A 16,376-nucleotide genomic window follows, 5' to 3' on the forward strand; every position below is an offset into this window, starting at 1 on the left:
GATTAGACGAACTGCTGAGGCTTATACATTGCTGAATAACGGACACGTTCTGCTATAGAGGTCTCCCGGATAAGAAACAATACTAGGTAGGATTCGTAATCGATAAGCACATAGCGGGCAACATTGACAAATTCTACAGCATTAATGAGAGGATAGCTGTAGTCGTAATGAAACTTAATAAGATGTATAGATTAAAGGTAGTACAAGCCTACGCTCCAACATCTAATCCAGACACGATGATGAAGTAGATTTATGAAGATCTTGAATTGCGACGAGAAAAGTGCAAACTCGGTATACTGTAGTAATGGGCGACTTCAATGCAAAAGTGAGGAAAAATAAGGCTGGTGAACAAGCAATTGGCAACTACGGCGTCGATTCTAGGAACGCTAGAGGAGAGATGCTAGTAGAATTCGCAGAAAGGAATAAGCTTCGAATAATGAACACCTTTTTTCAGGAAGCGTAGCAACAGAAAGTGTACGTGGAAAAGCCCTAATGGTGAAACTAGAAATGAAAATGATTTCATACTTTCTCCTGATCCCAGCGTAGTGCAGGATGTAGAAGTGATAGGGTAAAGTGCAGTGATCATAGGTTAGTGAGGGCTAGGATTCACCTCAATTTGAATGGAGAAAGAGTAAAATTGGTCAACAAGAAATAGGTCAACCTACAGGCAGTAAGGATAAAAGCAGACAAATTCAGGCTAGTACTTGCAAACAACGATGCAGGCTTAGAACACAGATGAAGATGACATAGCGGTAATGAATGATACCGTAACTGGGCTGACTTGAGAGGCAGCAAATGAAGTTGGAGGCACGGAAGGAAGGCAACCAGTAGGCAAGCTCTCCCAAGTAACTAAGGACCTAAAAAATAAACAACAAACAATGAAAGTGTCCAACTCAAGAGATAGATATAATTCACAGGACTATCAAAACTGATCAGCAAGGCGAAAATAAGTGATATTCGAAACTATAACATGAGTAAGACTTAAGAACTTAAGCCATAAAAAATGGACACAACCTGAAATCAGTGAGAAGAAAGCTTGAAATAGGACAAATCAAGATGCATGCACTGAAAGAAAAGCAGGGTAATATCAGCAATCTCGAGGTTATAGTAAATGCAGCGGATGAATTCTATAGTGACCTGTACAGTACCCAGAGGACTCAGCAGAACTCCATTCGCAACAATAATGAACATGATCCAGAAACTCCTGTAACTAGAGATGAGGTCAGAAGGGCGTTGCAAGACTTGAAAGGAGGAAGAGCGGCAGGAGGAGATGGAATAACAGTCGATTTAATCAAAGATGGAGGACACATAATGGTTGGAAAACGGGCGGCTCTTTATACGAAGTGTCTATCGACTACAAGGGTCCCAGAAAACTGGAAGAATGAAAACATACTACTCCACATAAAGGGAGACGTTAAAAAATTGAACAATTATAGGCCCGTTAGTTTACTCCCAGTATTATAAAAATATTTACCAAAATTATCTCCAATCGAATTTGTTCGGATAAACTTGGCGTACAAACAAACGGCACACAATTTGAACGTGTACACAGGTTGGGTGAGTTCGCCGAGGACAAACGCAGACCAATAATAGCAAAGCTAAGCTTCTTTAAACATAAACAGGTCATCCTAGCATCTGCGCACAAACTTAAGGGATCTGCATTCTCGATTCGAGAAGACTTTTTGCCATCGACGCAGCTTGCTAGGAGGAAGTTGGTTGAATTTTTCAAAACGCAAAACAAAGCATTAAAGCTGTCAATAGACAACCTACGTATTGACAATAATACTTACATGTATGATCACGCAACTGACAAGGTCATTTCATCTCAGATAGCTAGAAAACGGTACTTGTAGAGACGTGCCGCAAATAACCCAATCAATTTCATCAGTATAGTCGATATCCTTATCTTTCACTAACATTTGAAGCCTACTCCCAAAGCGCGATTTGGTGTGTTCTTTTATCGAAAACAGTCATTCAGACATTATCGTTTTGACAGAGACTTGGCTACGACCCGAAATAACCAACAACGAAATTTTTCATGATTGCCCTGTGTACAACGTATATAGGCATGACCGCACCGAAAAAAGAAGAGGTGGCGTCTTAGTAGCTGTTAATCGAAATATTTCATCGCATATCATACACTAACTCAGCCCTTGAAATTATTTGGGTTGTATGCTCATCCTTATCTGTCATATTATTAATTGGTTCTTGCTATCGTCCTCCTGATTATAACCAATCGTTTGTTGAAGAATTACGTTACAGTATTGACAATGCAACAAAACAATATTCTGCTGAGAATATCTACATATTCGGCGACTAACTTTCCGAACATTGATTGGCCGCAGCTATCATCCCCTTGTCACAAGTCGGCTGAATTCATTAACTTAACCTTAGATTTCAACTCATTTCAACTTGTCAGAGAGCCCACTCGAGGAACTAAAGTTCTAGACCTGATTTTCACTAACGCTCCTGAAACAGTCGGTCCAATTTCTTTTCTAGATGGTTTTAGTGACAATAAACTGCTTCAGTCACAAATCAACGTGCCTTTAATATTCGCGATTATAATAAGGCTAACTATGCTAAAATGAATACTGACCTGGATGCGTTCTTTAATGAAACCTTCTTGCCGTCCTTCTAAAATCGTAACATTGATGATAACTGAGTACTCCTTAAAAACGCCATTTCAGCCTTAATTCTCAAGTCCGTTCCTCTAGTCACAATAACGAATGATAAATCTAAGCCTTCGCTTAATAAATATATTCGTACTCTGCGTAACAGAAGAAAACACTTATACAAACGTACTAAGAAATCGCGCGATGCTAATTTATGGGCTGAATATAAAAAGTGTTTAAAGAAGTACTGCGCTGAAGTAACCTCGGCTAAAGACAAGTACTACTACCGCGACCTACCTTCATTAAGAGCTTTTGATCCTAGAAAGTTTTGGCGAACGATTGCTCCAGACAGCACTATCCATCACATATCACTACAAAAAGGTGACGAAGTCGAGCTGTCAGATCAAGAGAGCGCATATAAATTCAATAGGTTCTTTTCATCTGTGTTCACTGTTGAAGATCATTCAAAAATGCCCATTATTCTTGATCATGAATTTCGATAGATGGAGCCCATTGCCATCACAATTCAAGGAATCGCATGCCTCATTACTAACCTTAAAGTATCTTCCTCTGCTGGTCTCGATAACATATGTTCTAAAATCTTGAAGAATACATTGTCTAGCTCTAGCAAAATATGATATCACATTTTTTCACCATCTTTATCAACAGGCCATCTTCCACTTGATTGGAAAGTTGGAAAAGTAATTCCAGTGTTTAAAAGTGGTAACAGAAATATGGCGGAGAACTACCGCCTTATCTCGCTCAATTGCAGATATTACAGAATGCTTGAGCAATTATTGCGTCGAATATTTATAACCAGCTCGAGTTTAATAACCTTTCTTGATAATCACCATGGGTTCCGAAAATATTTTTCGTGTGATACGCAGTTACTGGAATTCACTACTGACTTGCACTTTAACATGGATAATAACCTTTAAACTGATTGCATCTTTCTTGACTACTCAAAAGCATTTGATCGCGTTGCTCATTGCCGCCTCATCGCTAAGCTATCTGCTCTTAGACTAGACTCTAACGCTATCTTGGCTTCGTAACTTTCTATCTTTTCGCAAGCAGTTCACAGTCGTCAATAACTTTGCTTCATTTTCTGATGTCACATCCGGTGTTCCGCAAGGCAGCGTGCTAGGCCCTTTGCTTTCTTTAAAAATTTATATTAATGACCTACCTTCTAACATTTCCTCTTGCATGCGACTATTTGCTGACGACTGCATCGTATACCGCACAATTGAAAACCATGATGACCATTTGATTCTCCAAAGGACCTTAACCTCGTTTATGGCTGGTGTGATAACTGGCTTATGACGTTGAACTCGAATAAGTGCAAAACAATTTCCTTTACTCGTAAACAGTCACTTTTTAACTTCACGTATTCTATAGGCAACGTTTCACTGCCCCGTGCGGTGTCATGTAAGTACTTAGGCTTGCATCTTACATCCGACCTTTCATGGCAATTGCATATCACCCACATATGTGCTAAAGCGTCACAAACGTTGGGTTACTTACGTCGAAATTTGCGTCATTGCTCAGCTCATACACGCAAATTGATATACTTAACCTTCGTCCGCCCACAGCTTGAATTTGCTTCATCTATCTGGTCGCCTCATCAAAAGTATTTAATCTCAATGCTGGAAACCGTACAAAATAGAGCCGCTCAATCCATTTCATGTAAGTATAACCGCCATTCCAGTATAACAAAAATTAAGCTAACGAGAAGGGGGGGTTAACCGAGGGTCCCACTTTTTATTAGTCATATCATGAGAAGCCAACAAACACTGACACCAAGGACAACGTAGGGGAAATTACTTGTGCTTAATAAATGAAATAAAGAAACGATAAATTAATGGAAATTAAAATGGATGAAAAAACAACTTGCCACAGGAGGGAGCCGAACCCACAACCTTCGCATTTCGCGTGCGATGCTCTACCAATTGAGCTACCGCGGCGCTGTTTCCCCATCCACTTTCTTGGGTATTTATGTGTCCTAGTAGAACCCTGGGAGTGTTAGCCAGCGCCACCACTCGCAAGTGGTGTTATCTTATTATATTATCTTATTTGTTATCTGGCTAACGTTGCAACGACAAAACTTTACACCAAAGTACGTTTTGTGGATGACACTAATTAACGTACACTGCGTGTTTGTTGCAAAATGGGAGCGCTCTTTGTAGTAAACCGTTCGCCTACAAATTTTGCTTAAAGTTAGGCTTTGCAGTGATATAAGTTTCAAGCCACGTTTGCGGACATTATGCTTACCAGTTTCGTCCACAATAAATCTGATGTCGGTGTCGTCTGCGTTGACGTCACTCAAAACACGTTGATTCGACCCCTAGGGAACGGATGGCATCATCTGCCACGGCTGCGATGAACTGCGTGTTTTCACCGTATCCTTGTCCATCACCGTACGTGGACTTGTTCTTGCCCTCTGGTATCCTCCTTTGCAGTGCGCTGCATCCCAAAGAAAGCAACGAAATGTGGTCCATGGTATGCGAAGCAGGAACACGAAGTAGTGATTCTTCTAAGGTTACACGTGTCACAGCAGAGAAGCATCGTCGTCATCATTTTCTGAATATAGAATGATCACGTAAGCACGCAGCTGGTGCTGAGGCATTAACGTCAGCGATCAAGGTGGCCCGCATGAAGGGGAAGGTTGTATTTTTCGGTTATCGAATTCTTCTGAAATTCACCATTTCAGTTTCTCCGACAGGGTGTCCTAAAAACCCACAATACACTCAAAGTAGTATAATACATGGGCCGTTATTAGTATCGTTACTTGTTGCCGGCCTAGTTGGTTCATACTTATCACAACGTAATCAGGCGCAGAAGATTGTGAAGACCTCCCCCCCCCCCAAGCACAGGAATTAAGGGTCTTGATAATAGACAGATCAATTATTATAGTCAATGTGCCAGCGTATGCAAACATATCAGCGCACCACAATCGGATCACGCAGGTAAAATTGTCAAAATGGATACTTATTCTAGCAAACAGTAACGACAACCAGAAATAACCAAAACATTTGTCACTGAAGCTTTAGTGCAAGTAATACGGACGCGTGCTGCAAGGCATGCTAACAATACTGTCGTGTACGTCAGTTGGCCAAGTAGTGCCCTTGTCTGCTCACTGCATCGCTTGCTATTCAGCATCTGTCCTACCTCTGCGTCGACATTGCAATGGCGGTCGTCAAACAACAACGTCTATGCAGCATCGAATTTCGTTCTCTTCTGGTATATATTCTTGTGGAAGAGGAAGAAGTGTAGCTGCCGAGGCAAATCGGGCACTAGAGCGGCTATCGTGGAAACTTTTTACGGCTTCGAAGACATCAGCAGCAATCGCCAATACCTATGAGCGGCGCGACGGCACCAAGCGCTGTCGTTCAACTGCCACCGTGGCGGAGGGGCAAGGCAGCAACGGGGATGTGCAAGCGTGGCAAGGGCCGCGATTACCGCAGCATGGCTTCGGAACCGACGAGCCTGTGAGCCAGCCTGGAGCCGCCAGGGTCTCTTACATGTGGCCACCAATACTGATCCTGGAAGCGGCGAGAAAAGCAGGGAGCATGGCGGACGAAGCAGGCCGTGCGAACAAGGTCAGAGTGGAAGATCACATTGACGACATGAATGAGAAAACATCGACCTATTCCCTTAGCGAAGAAGAGGACATTGAATGTGATGAGGAGGCAGATCCTTTCACTCTTGTGACATAAAGGGAGGTTCGAGAGAATTCCTGCGGTATTCCGACCGATTGAAGAAGTGAAAACGTTTTGGAAAGCGAACCCAAATGTTGTAGCCTCAGAAATCGTTGCGCTAGCAAAAGAGGAAGTAGGTTCTTTCCCAGTGAACAAAGACAAAAGTTCCTCGGTCACTGAGTTCACTCGGATCAGCCAAGTGTTTGTTGCCATGCGTGCAGGTGGCTGGCGTACTAGTGAAACCATTTATTCCGGAGTCATACATATGAAATGTTGGCAAAATCAGAAACGTACCTCTAGAAGACACACAGTTAACAGAATACTTGAGATAGGCAGGAGTCACATCAGCCACATGTCAGACCCGTTACATACGTCAAGAAGATGGCACCGTGGAATCGCACCCCGTTAGAAGTGTAATTTTCCAATTTCGCTATGACCGACCGATCCCAGAGCGAGCGTACCTTGGCTTCACTAGCCATACAGTCGAGCAATATCTGGGGCCAGCCAGACGCTGCTACAACTGCTAGAGGTTTGGTCAATTAGCGAAAAACTGCCGAGGAACAAGGCGCTGCCAAATATGTGCAGAAGACCACCATCACAAAGACTGCAAGTCTATAAGACAACCTAAGTGCGCGAATTGCGACGCGCCCCAAACTGCATCATTTTCTAGATGCCCGCAGAACAAAGCGGCCTCTCTTCAATACCAACACGACATTATCCATGGCCGCACACAACAGCGTGGTTACCAGTGCTAACTTATGGGGCAGAGCCTTGGAGAATGACACAGAGGCCTGAGAACAAGTTAAGGATCACGCAAAGGGCGATGGAACGAAGAATGTTAGGCATAACGTCAAGACAGACAGAGAGAGGTTCGGATCAGAGAGCAAACGGGCATAGCCGATATTCTAATTGACATCAAGTGAGAATGGAGCTGGGCAGGTCATGTGATGCGCCGGTTAGATAACCGTTGGACAATTAGGGTTACAGAATGGGTACCAAGAGAAGGCAAACGCAGTCGAGGACGGCAGAAGACTGGGTGGAGCGATGAAATTAGGAAATTTGCGTGTGCTGATTCGGATCGGTTGGCGCAGGACAAGGGTAATCGGAGCTTAGAACGATGGAAAGCTGGGCTAGTTGGTAAGGATTCATAATGTAAAAATGAGATGAGGCGTGCAGACAGGACACAAGAGTGGAGAACTGGACAACACGAACGCCGACTATCAACTGAAGGGAGCACTGAGGCGAAAAAAGAAAGACACAAAACTCATCTCCGTAAGCTCTCGAATGCCTGTCGGGTACACGTGCCGGTCTATTTAACTGGATGCCAGAGTTAAAAGAATGCGCGATATTGTACAGGCATAAGAATGAAGATACGCGTCTTATGGTAGAGGCATGTCATATCTATAATGGTGGAAGTGCGTGCGTGAGTCAGCCTTCGATTACTAAACATAAGGAAGAGATTAAGTGCATTAACAGTTATGTCTCACGTAGACCGGCACATGTATCCGACTGACACGTGGCATTACTGAGCTTGCGTAGATGAGCTTTGTGTCTCTTTTTTCGCCTCAGTGCTCTCTTCAGTTGATAGTCGGCATGCGTGTTGTCCACTTCTCTACTCTTGTGCCCTGTCTGCACGCCTCACCTCTTTTTTGTATAATGGTAATCGGAGATCGCGGGAAGAGGCCTTCGTCCTGCAGCGGACATAAAATAGACTGAAGGCGATGATGAAAGAACAAGCTCAAAACAAGCATACGAACCATCACTAAAGTATTGGATACCCCCCTCAGCAAATGTAGTGGTGCTTTTGCAACAGCTTCGTTGGATACCCAGGCAGATATGGACCAATATTACTTGATAAAGGTCGGATCAAGATCGATAAAACTAATAACGACCAACGAGGGTTGATAAGGGTTTATACTTTTCGGATCAAGTTTCATAACATTGATAATTACAATGGGCTGCATGAAGATGAGCAAGCGGCACAATGCTTACGCATACTTATGCAACGCCCGGAGTTGATTCTGCGTGAATTTTGTTTTTCTCTTAATGACATCCTTGTTTGTCATCCTTAATGTCATCCGGCTATCCTCCTTTGCTCACTAATCCACGCCGCTCTCTTCTCGTCTCTTAACGCTACAGCTAACATTTTTGGTTCCATCGCTCTTTGCGCGGTAATTAAGTTGTTCTTGAGCTTCTTTGTTAACCTCCAAGTTCCTCTCACATATGTTAGCACAGGTAGAGTGCAATGGTTGTACATTTCTCCTTTCAATGTGAGTGGTAAGCTCGATGGCAGTATTTGGTAATGCATTCTTTATGTTCTCCAGCCTATTTTTATTCTTCTACGAATTTCCTTCTCATGATCAGACTTCCCTGTGATTAGTTGACCTAGGTAAACGTACTCCTTCAGACTCTAGAGGCTGACAGGCGGTCCTTAATTCTTGTTCACTTGCCCGGCTATTCATCATTACCTTTTTCTTCTGCATATTAATCTTCAACCCCACTCTCACACTCTCTGTTAAGGTGCTCAATAATTGTTGTAATTCGTCCCCAGTTTTGCTCAAGAAGACAATGTCATCTACATACCTAAAGTTTCTGAGATTGTCGCCGTTGATCCTCACTCCTAAGCCTCTCCAGTTTAATAGCTTGAATACTTCTAAGCATGCAGTGAACATTATTGGAGAGATTGTCTCCTTGTTTCATCCCTTTCTTGATAGCTAACTTCTTGATAGGCATTTACTTATGTATATTCTAATTAGTTGAATCGGTTGCATGAATAGCCTCAAATAAATATTTATTGATGAGCTGTGAAGACACAGTGGCAGCTGCATTAGGCCAGAAACGCAGCGGTGAATTTGTTGGCATCTGATCACGGTCACCGTCAACGAGATAAAACTGTAGAAAGATTCACAAACGAAAGTTTAAAAACTACTGAAAGCAGCGATAACTGGACACTTACATCGACGGTGATGAGAGCCGACTTACATTTACTAATGCTGTACTTTCTACACTTACACTCCCCAAACAGGAATAAAATGCTTGCCGGGGATAAAGACTAAATATGCTCACATTTATGGGTTTACAACGGGTGTTCGGTTGTCCCATGGCTAAAACGTTCACGTTTAAGGAGCAAGACCAAATCGTTCGTATTGACCGATGAAGGTATCCTGTTTTCCGACTTTTTCTGGCACGAATGATGACAGCTGTGACAAAGAACACGAACCGCTCATCGAGAAAACATTCGAAGCTTTCGCTGTCAAATTGTCCTGTCCGATATTTTGTTGGTGCCAAGGCAGTCATAATTACCGTACAGTATCAACCAGCTTTTTCTCGTCGCACACCTAGATGAAGCTCGTTATCCTGTGCTATACATAGAATTTCTATTGGCAGAAAGGCAGAGAGGTCGGCCTGAATATGGCGCCACCAGCCTTCCACTCTACGCTGGGGAAGGGGTTTGGGAGAATAAGAAAGACGATAGCATGCGAAGAGGAAGGAGGGTGATGGCATAGGGAACGCGACGCTGATGACAGCTGCAGAGAATACTTTTCTGTGCAACGTGCTGTGGTCAAATTTTTTTTTAAATCCTTGACTAAGTGTCACCCATTGGACAAACACTAAAATTTTCAGAGTGTACACTATATTGGGGCCGGTCAAGCTGCTACGAGCAGGTTTATTTTCCCACTTTCCCTCTGCAATACTGCGCTTTTGTGGAAACAAAGCATACATACATGCACACAAATTGGCACACTGTAATGGTGAACAAGCAGGAACACTACAGAATATAATTGATAAAGTCCCTACCATCTTGCCCGAGTTTCATGTCCTCTAAGAATGAAAGAACCAAACATTCTTGTGAAGGAAGAAATTGAAGCAATACTTACCTGACAAGAATGATGACGAGCACGATCAGCAATCGTCAAATGTATTGGGCGCTTCAAGCAGGTTCGGGAGTCGTTCATGCGCTACCGCAGACGAACTGAATGCACTCAGAGCGACCTTCTTGGACACCTGAACAAGGTGGCTACCTCTGGAGCGCTCCGAAAAGACGACCCGAATGTGCATTAAGAGCGGATCCAGGGGGGATGTGAATGCTGGGCCTATAAACGTGTTAGTGCCACCTTTTATCGTACATGGTATGAAGCTAGTGCCCATATTGAATTTTGACGGCCTAAAAATGCATTTTCGCTTCTTTTGTGCAGCGCTAACTTCGTCAATAATGCCATAACGCGCTCGGGTACATGGCTGAGGAAAGGCTGTTAGTACAAGAAAGACTTTACCAGCGTAAATGTTCTTAATAGCACTGCAGCAAACTAAAGCATCGCTGTGAGAAGAGCTAAAAATGCTCTACGCGACGATAAACTTGAAGGTGACATCATCGAGAACTTTGGTCACGACATATTCTTACCAAGTTCAGTAGCAAAAGGTGTTCTCTTTTCATTTCGGCATTTCTACCTGCCGCACAAGTTCGCGGAATCAAATGCCGGCCACGGAGGGCGCATTTCAATTAGGACGAAATGCAAAACACCCCCGTTTTTATATTTAACTGCATATTAAAGAACCCCAGATGGTCAAAATTAATCCGGAGTTACCCACTACGGAGTGCCTCACAATCAGATCACTGTTTTGGTACGTGAAACCACATAATTAAATATATTGCATGTCTAAGCGCAATTAAATTGCTTTTATTGCATTATATTGCACCAGCTCGCGAACACAATTTTCAGCTTATTAGTACAAAAAATAATATCCCTGCCACTTACCCCACTCGCAGCCATGTCGTCCGCAGCCAGGCCCCCGACAACATTCTGCCACTCTCACACGGCATTGCTCATGACCAGCCGTTTCCTAGGCGACCGAGCAGAGTTAACCTGCATATAGCATCATCATCATCATCATCATCATCATCATCATCATCATCATCATCATCATCATCATCAGCCTGGTTACGCCCACTGCAGGGCAAAGGCATCTCCCATACTTCTCCAACAGCCCCGGTCATGTACTAATTGCGGCCATGCCGTCCCTGCAAACTTCTTAATCTCATCCGCCCACCTAACTTTCTGCCGCCCCCTGCTACGCTTCCCTTCCCTTGGGATCCAGTCCGTAACCCTTAATGACCATCGGTTATCTTCCCTCCTCATTACATGTCCTGCCCATGCCCATTTCTTTTTCTTGATTTCAACTAAGATGTCATTAACTCGCGTTTGTTCCCTCACCCAATCTGCTCTTTTCTTATCCCTTAATGTTACACCTACCATTCTTCTTTCCATACCTCGTTGCGTTGTCCTCAATTTGAGCCTCCAGGTTTCTGCCCCGTAGGTGAGTACTGGTAAGACACAGCTATTATACACTTTTCTCGTGAGGGATAATGGCAACCTGCTGTTCATGATCTGAGAATGCCTGCCAAACGCACCCCAGCCCATTCTTATTCTTCTGATTATTTCCGTCTCGTCTCATAATGAGGCATATAGCATACGCCTCATTATTTTTCTACCAGCGCGGTCGTCATTTCTAAAGTCGTTATCGTCCATAAAAACGCCGCACTTCGTACAATTCATCGACGATTTCACGCTATCAGTAACGTTCGTAGTCCGCAAGAACACGTTCTTCAAACTTGCAATGTTACACTGAATATATGCTGGCTTCAATCGCCGCGTTCTGCTCCGGTCAATGTACGCGCTATTGTGTAGACCACCTATTCTCGCCATTTCTCTCTGGCCTCGGCGAAGGAAAAGACACCAACATTTATCTTCGGGTAAATGGAATCCTTAGCGTACTCAATAGGATATCATTTCATTTCAGAGTGCTTATTATTGGTATAGGGACTATAGTATTGCTGCACACCACCACAGTGCTGAAAGCAATTGCACCATGATTGACTTCATTTAGGTCGCGCCATGGCTTCAGAATTTTTTTATGACTAAGCTTTGTTTGCCTCTCCCCCCACTTAGCGAGTGCTGTCTGCTTGTCTTGCACGATTGTTGGACATAGTGCAAACCGATGCGGCGGCCCCTTCCATGCCCAATTTTGCCACTAGGTGCAACTCATGCGGCGCGTTCAAGAGGAAAACACGAAATCACAAAAGAAACGATAACTCAAAAGGAAGCTCATCACTTTCAGAAGCAAGATCACGATGCCTTAGAACACTCACCTATAAAGCGAGATATAAGAAGGAATAAGAAGCATGTGCCTGCTGCGGTTAAGATAGGGAAACGATGGAGCATATTTTATTAGAGTGTGAAGATATCTGCCCAGCAGTCGATTTAGGCACCAATGGACTCCTTGAAGCCCTTGGGTTCAGCGAGAGCAGCGGGAAAGTAAACATGGCCGCAATAGAGATTAGTAAGAGGCGATTGGAAGCTTGGTGTAAGTAGGGAAACAACAAAGAAGGGAGACGTACAAAAACTAAGTTTACAATAGGGGGTCATAAAATTTGGCTACAGGAATTCATCTTGCGTTTTCAACAAAGAAGGGAGACGTACAAAAACTAAGTTTACAATAGGGGGTCATAAAATTTGGCTACAGGAATTCATCTTGCGTTTTTTTTTTTACTTAGGTGGGACATTAGGCAGTATAATAGCAAGAGCTTGGCGGCGCAATTCATCGTCCCGTTCCAAAGGGGACGCTCATAACATCCATCCCACCATCCATCCATTGCGCCCAGATCTCCGCCTTATAGCGACCATGTGCTACTGCTCTGTACACCATGACTCACCTGTACTGTGCAGGCATTACAATGTCACTGGCACGAAGTTATTTCACCGAGGGTAAATGCACCGCTCAAACCGCCCGCGAAACGTGAAGAACGAGGCTGCCCACCTCCCGATGGCCTGGCTAGAAGGACGTATGGTGGCGCCGCAGACTGACACGGCATGCAGCTCGGGGATCCCACACCAGGCACACCTGCAAAAATTTGAGATATTACAGTGCAGTTCCCGTGATGCTCGAAGCGCACACACCATCTAGCTCCGTCTTCCCAAGCGTGTGGGTGCCAACATCCCGCGCGGTTCGCGCTGGGTATAAGCACACCTCGGCCTCCGGAGAGTAGAGGACAATGCGAATCTTTGTCTCTTGGACACAATGTCTCATCTCGCTTTATCCCAGTCTTCTGGGTTTCAGATACCTACCGATGACTTGTTCTTTACTTGTAAAGCGGCAATTCTACCGTTAGCGCGCTCATGGGCAATCTTCACGATTCGATTTACCCGCGCGCAAGTTTTCCATCTGCTAAAACCATTGCGCACAGTCCATTTGCTACGCAGCAATCGGCTGCGCAATGCAAATTCTTTTGGCAGCAGTGGGAGAGTTTGCTCTAGATTAGAATCCGTCGTGCAAGCTACCACAGTACAAGTTTTCAAAACTTGCGTTGCGTCAAAGCTTTTCGTCGACCATTTACAAGTTAGCTAATTAGATTCTGGTGTTCTACATGCCAAAACCCCGATTCGGTTATGAGACATGGCGTAGTGGGGCACTCCGAATTAATTTTGAACACCAGGCGATCTGTGACATTCCCCTATTGCAACATCCACAAGCGTTTTTGCATTCCGCCCCCCATCGAAATGCACCCGCCGCGGTGGGGATTTGATCAGGCGAGGTCGTGCTTAGCAGCGCGACACCGTAGCCGATAAGGCGCCGCGCCGGGTAAGTTAACACAAAGCGCGGGTTTTCAAATTTACAGCGAAACATGCATTACCGCACGAACAGTGTGGTGCACTCTTAAAGGGAACACTGTAATGTGCGGTTTTCGCTTTGCTTGCGCTCAAGCGACAAGTGCCGGCTGAAGTCATGTCAGCGCACCGTTGCAAAGACGAGCGATTACAAGTTTACCGGAGGGGAAACCGCGCACCTGCTCATCTTCTCGGCATTACGCCCTGCATACACACCGATCTGCGTACGGCGCACTGGCCTCGGTTCTTATTTGTAAATAATCTCGCATGTTGTTGAATTTAAGCTTCGCGATCATTGTTTGCCGGGTTTGTTTGAAAATGTGGAATACGAAACAAGGCACCTGAACACGTCGCTTGAGTGATAACGCAACCCACACATGGGAAAAAGAAGTGAAAGGGAATTTTAAATACAAAAAGTAATGCACCAGCAAGGTAATCTATGAAGTGCGCAGTAACAGGTTTGACGAGTTGCTCTGTATATCGCTGCTATTTCGTATCCTTTCTTGCACCTGGAGACGTTCAAGTCAATGATAACAGGCACATCTACTTTTAAGAACTATTTCAATCCTTTGCACTGCAGAGCGCATCACCTATTCATGAAATATATTTAAACATGTTCATTAAAAATTCAAAAAACTTCAGGGTCTCATAATATCTCTCGTAGGAGGTGAACGGCGAAATCCTACTCTTCCTCCTCTTATCATTACAAGCCGTCGTTAGACATGTTGGTCATATCATATTCATCAGTAGTAATTACATGTGTTTTCAGTCGTTATTAGACATTATTGCTCACTAGTAAGCATTTTCAGTCATTTCTAATCAAGTGTGGTCATTACAAGCCGTCCTTAGACATATTGATCATTTCGTAGTCATCAGTATCATTACAAGTTATTAGTAGTCATTTTAGTCATTACTGCTAATTACTAGACATTTCTAGTCACGTCTAATCAATTGTGGTCATTACAAGATGCCGTAAGACATAATTGGCACTTCGGAGTCATTAGTAGTCATTAGTCATTACTTGTCATTAACCTCTACGAATCTCTATTATAAGGTTATCATTCACTACTAACTGTCACTATCAATCATTATTCTTTAATCTGTCTACATGTGGCTTGATCGGCTGGCGAGAGCTGCCGACTAACATTAACAACACCTGTTATACTTTTGCTAGAATGTCAGGGGAACTTTGTAAACGTTTTATATAACGCCTCTAAACGATCAAAAAGCTAGGCTGTAGGAATTTTAATTTCTCCCCAAAAACTACCACAACCAACCTAAAACCGCTAACAGTTCGATGAAAACCGAAGCACGCGGGGGCGCCGAAGCAGTTCACTACTTAAGCAGATCCAACGTTGCACGTCAGCCTGACGTGCAACGTTCATGTTCATTCCATGTCACGTAGTACGTGACATGGAATGCGTACCCTGCTCTCTCCTTCAACCATCTCAGGATCGATTTTTCTCGCGAGATACGTCCCCAGGGACACATATTAGTGCAAATTTGCACTCTGAGTGAATTCTTTTTAGCAGAACTGAAAAAATAAAATCTGGAGAATTGCGTGTCAAAACGAAGATCTGATTATGTGGCACGCCGTAGTGGGCGACTCCAGAATAATGGTAACCGCATGGCGTTTTCTTAACGGGCATTCAATGCACGGTACCCGGGCGCTCTCGCATTTCGCCCCCATTGAAATGCGGCCGCCGCTGCCGCAATTCGACACCGCGCCCTCGGGCTTAGAAGGGCAACGGCAAAGCCACTACGCCACCACGACGGGCCGCATAAGGTTCTTTAACTTTAAAACATTTAAAGTTATTTCTCCCCTCGAAATAGCCAGGACCTGTTTTCCCAACAGCCTTTAAGCGTGTGGTATAGTTTATGCCGCATCCCCGCGCAGCGCGCACTCCCGTTAAGTCTCTCGACTCGAATTTTGTGCCCGACGTTCGCCCACGGATGTCTGCCGACGGCCGCAGCCACACGGCGCAGGGTATGCCAATAGCTGTGCGTTCCGCGGACCGCGTATCATTCCGTCGGGATAACACAGTCGACCGATTATTTAACTGAAAGCGCGCTAGCATCGACTGGCCGGCCGGTCAGTCTTCTAACCGCGCGAAGCGACGAGACCGGCAACAGTAGCGCATGAGTACCAAATACACTGGAAGCGCAAGTTCCGTCTGCTAGGCTCTTTCCATACCAGCATGACACAGCCCGTGGCACGACTAACTCGGTGGAAGCTGCCCGGCTTATCGGAGATAACGGCTTCCAGTGATCTCGGCGCGCATACGCTGCTCTTGATCTCGTCGCTTCGCGCGGTTCGTCGGCGCCGACCGGCCGGCCGGCGCGTCGCCGCTCGTGCGGTACTGTTAATTAACTGGTCGACTGTACATGCACTCTTCTAAGGCAAG

At 44.5% G+C, this 16,376-nt stretch overlaps 1 protein-coding gene across 11 annotated transcripts in view; it reads right to left on the reverse strand.

Moving 5' to 3' along the window:
* Positions 1 to 16,376, reverse strand: part of LOC126539424 (uncharacterized) — an 83,442-nt gene that overhangs the window by 29,305 nt on the left and 37,761 nt on the right. For 3 of the 11 annotated variants that reach the window (XR_011891064.1, XR_011891066.1, XR_011891067.1), the window contains 3 exons: positions 13,124 to 13,207; positions 11,065 to 11,172; positions 4,881 to 5,072 (listed from right to left, as the gene is read on the reverse strand). The exons of 6 other annotated variants lie outside the window; for them this stretch is intronic. The gene's annotated coding sequence lies outside the window, so the exon portion shown is untranslated. The remainder of the gene's footprint in view (positions 1 to 4,880; positions 5,073 to 11,064; positions 11,173 to 13,123; positions 13,208 to 16,376) is intronic. 2 more of the 11 variants (XR_011891065.1, XR_011891068.1) reach the window with 2 other exon arrangements.

Source organism: Dermacentor andersoni, chromosome 11 (assembly GCF_023375885.2).
Source record: "Dermacentor andersoni chromosome 11, qqDerAnde1_hic_scaffold, whole genome shotgun sequence".
Taxonomy (NCBI): Eukaryota; Metazoa; Arthropoda; class Arachnida; order Ixodida; family Ixodidae; genus Dermacentor; species Dermacentor andersoni.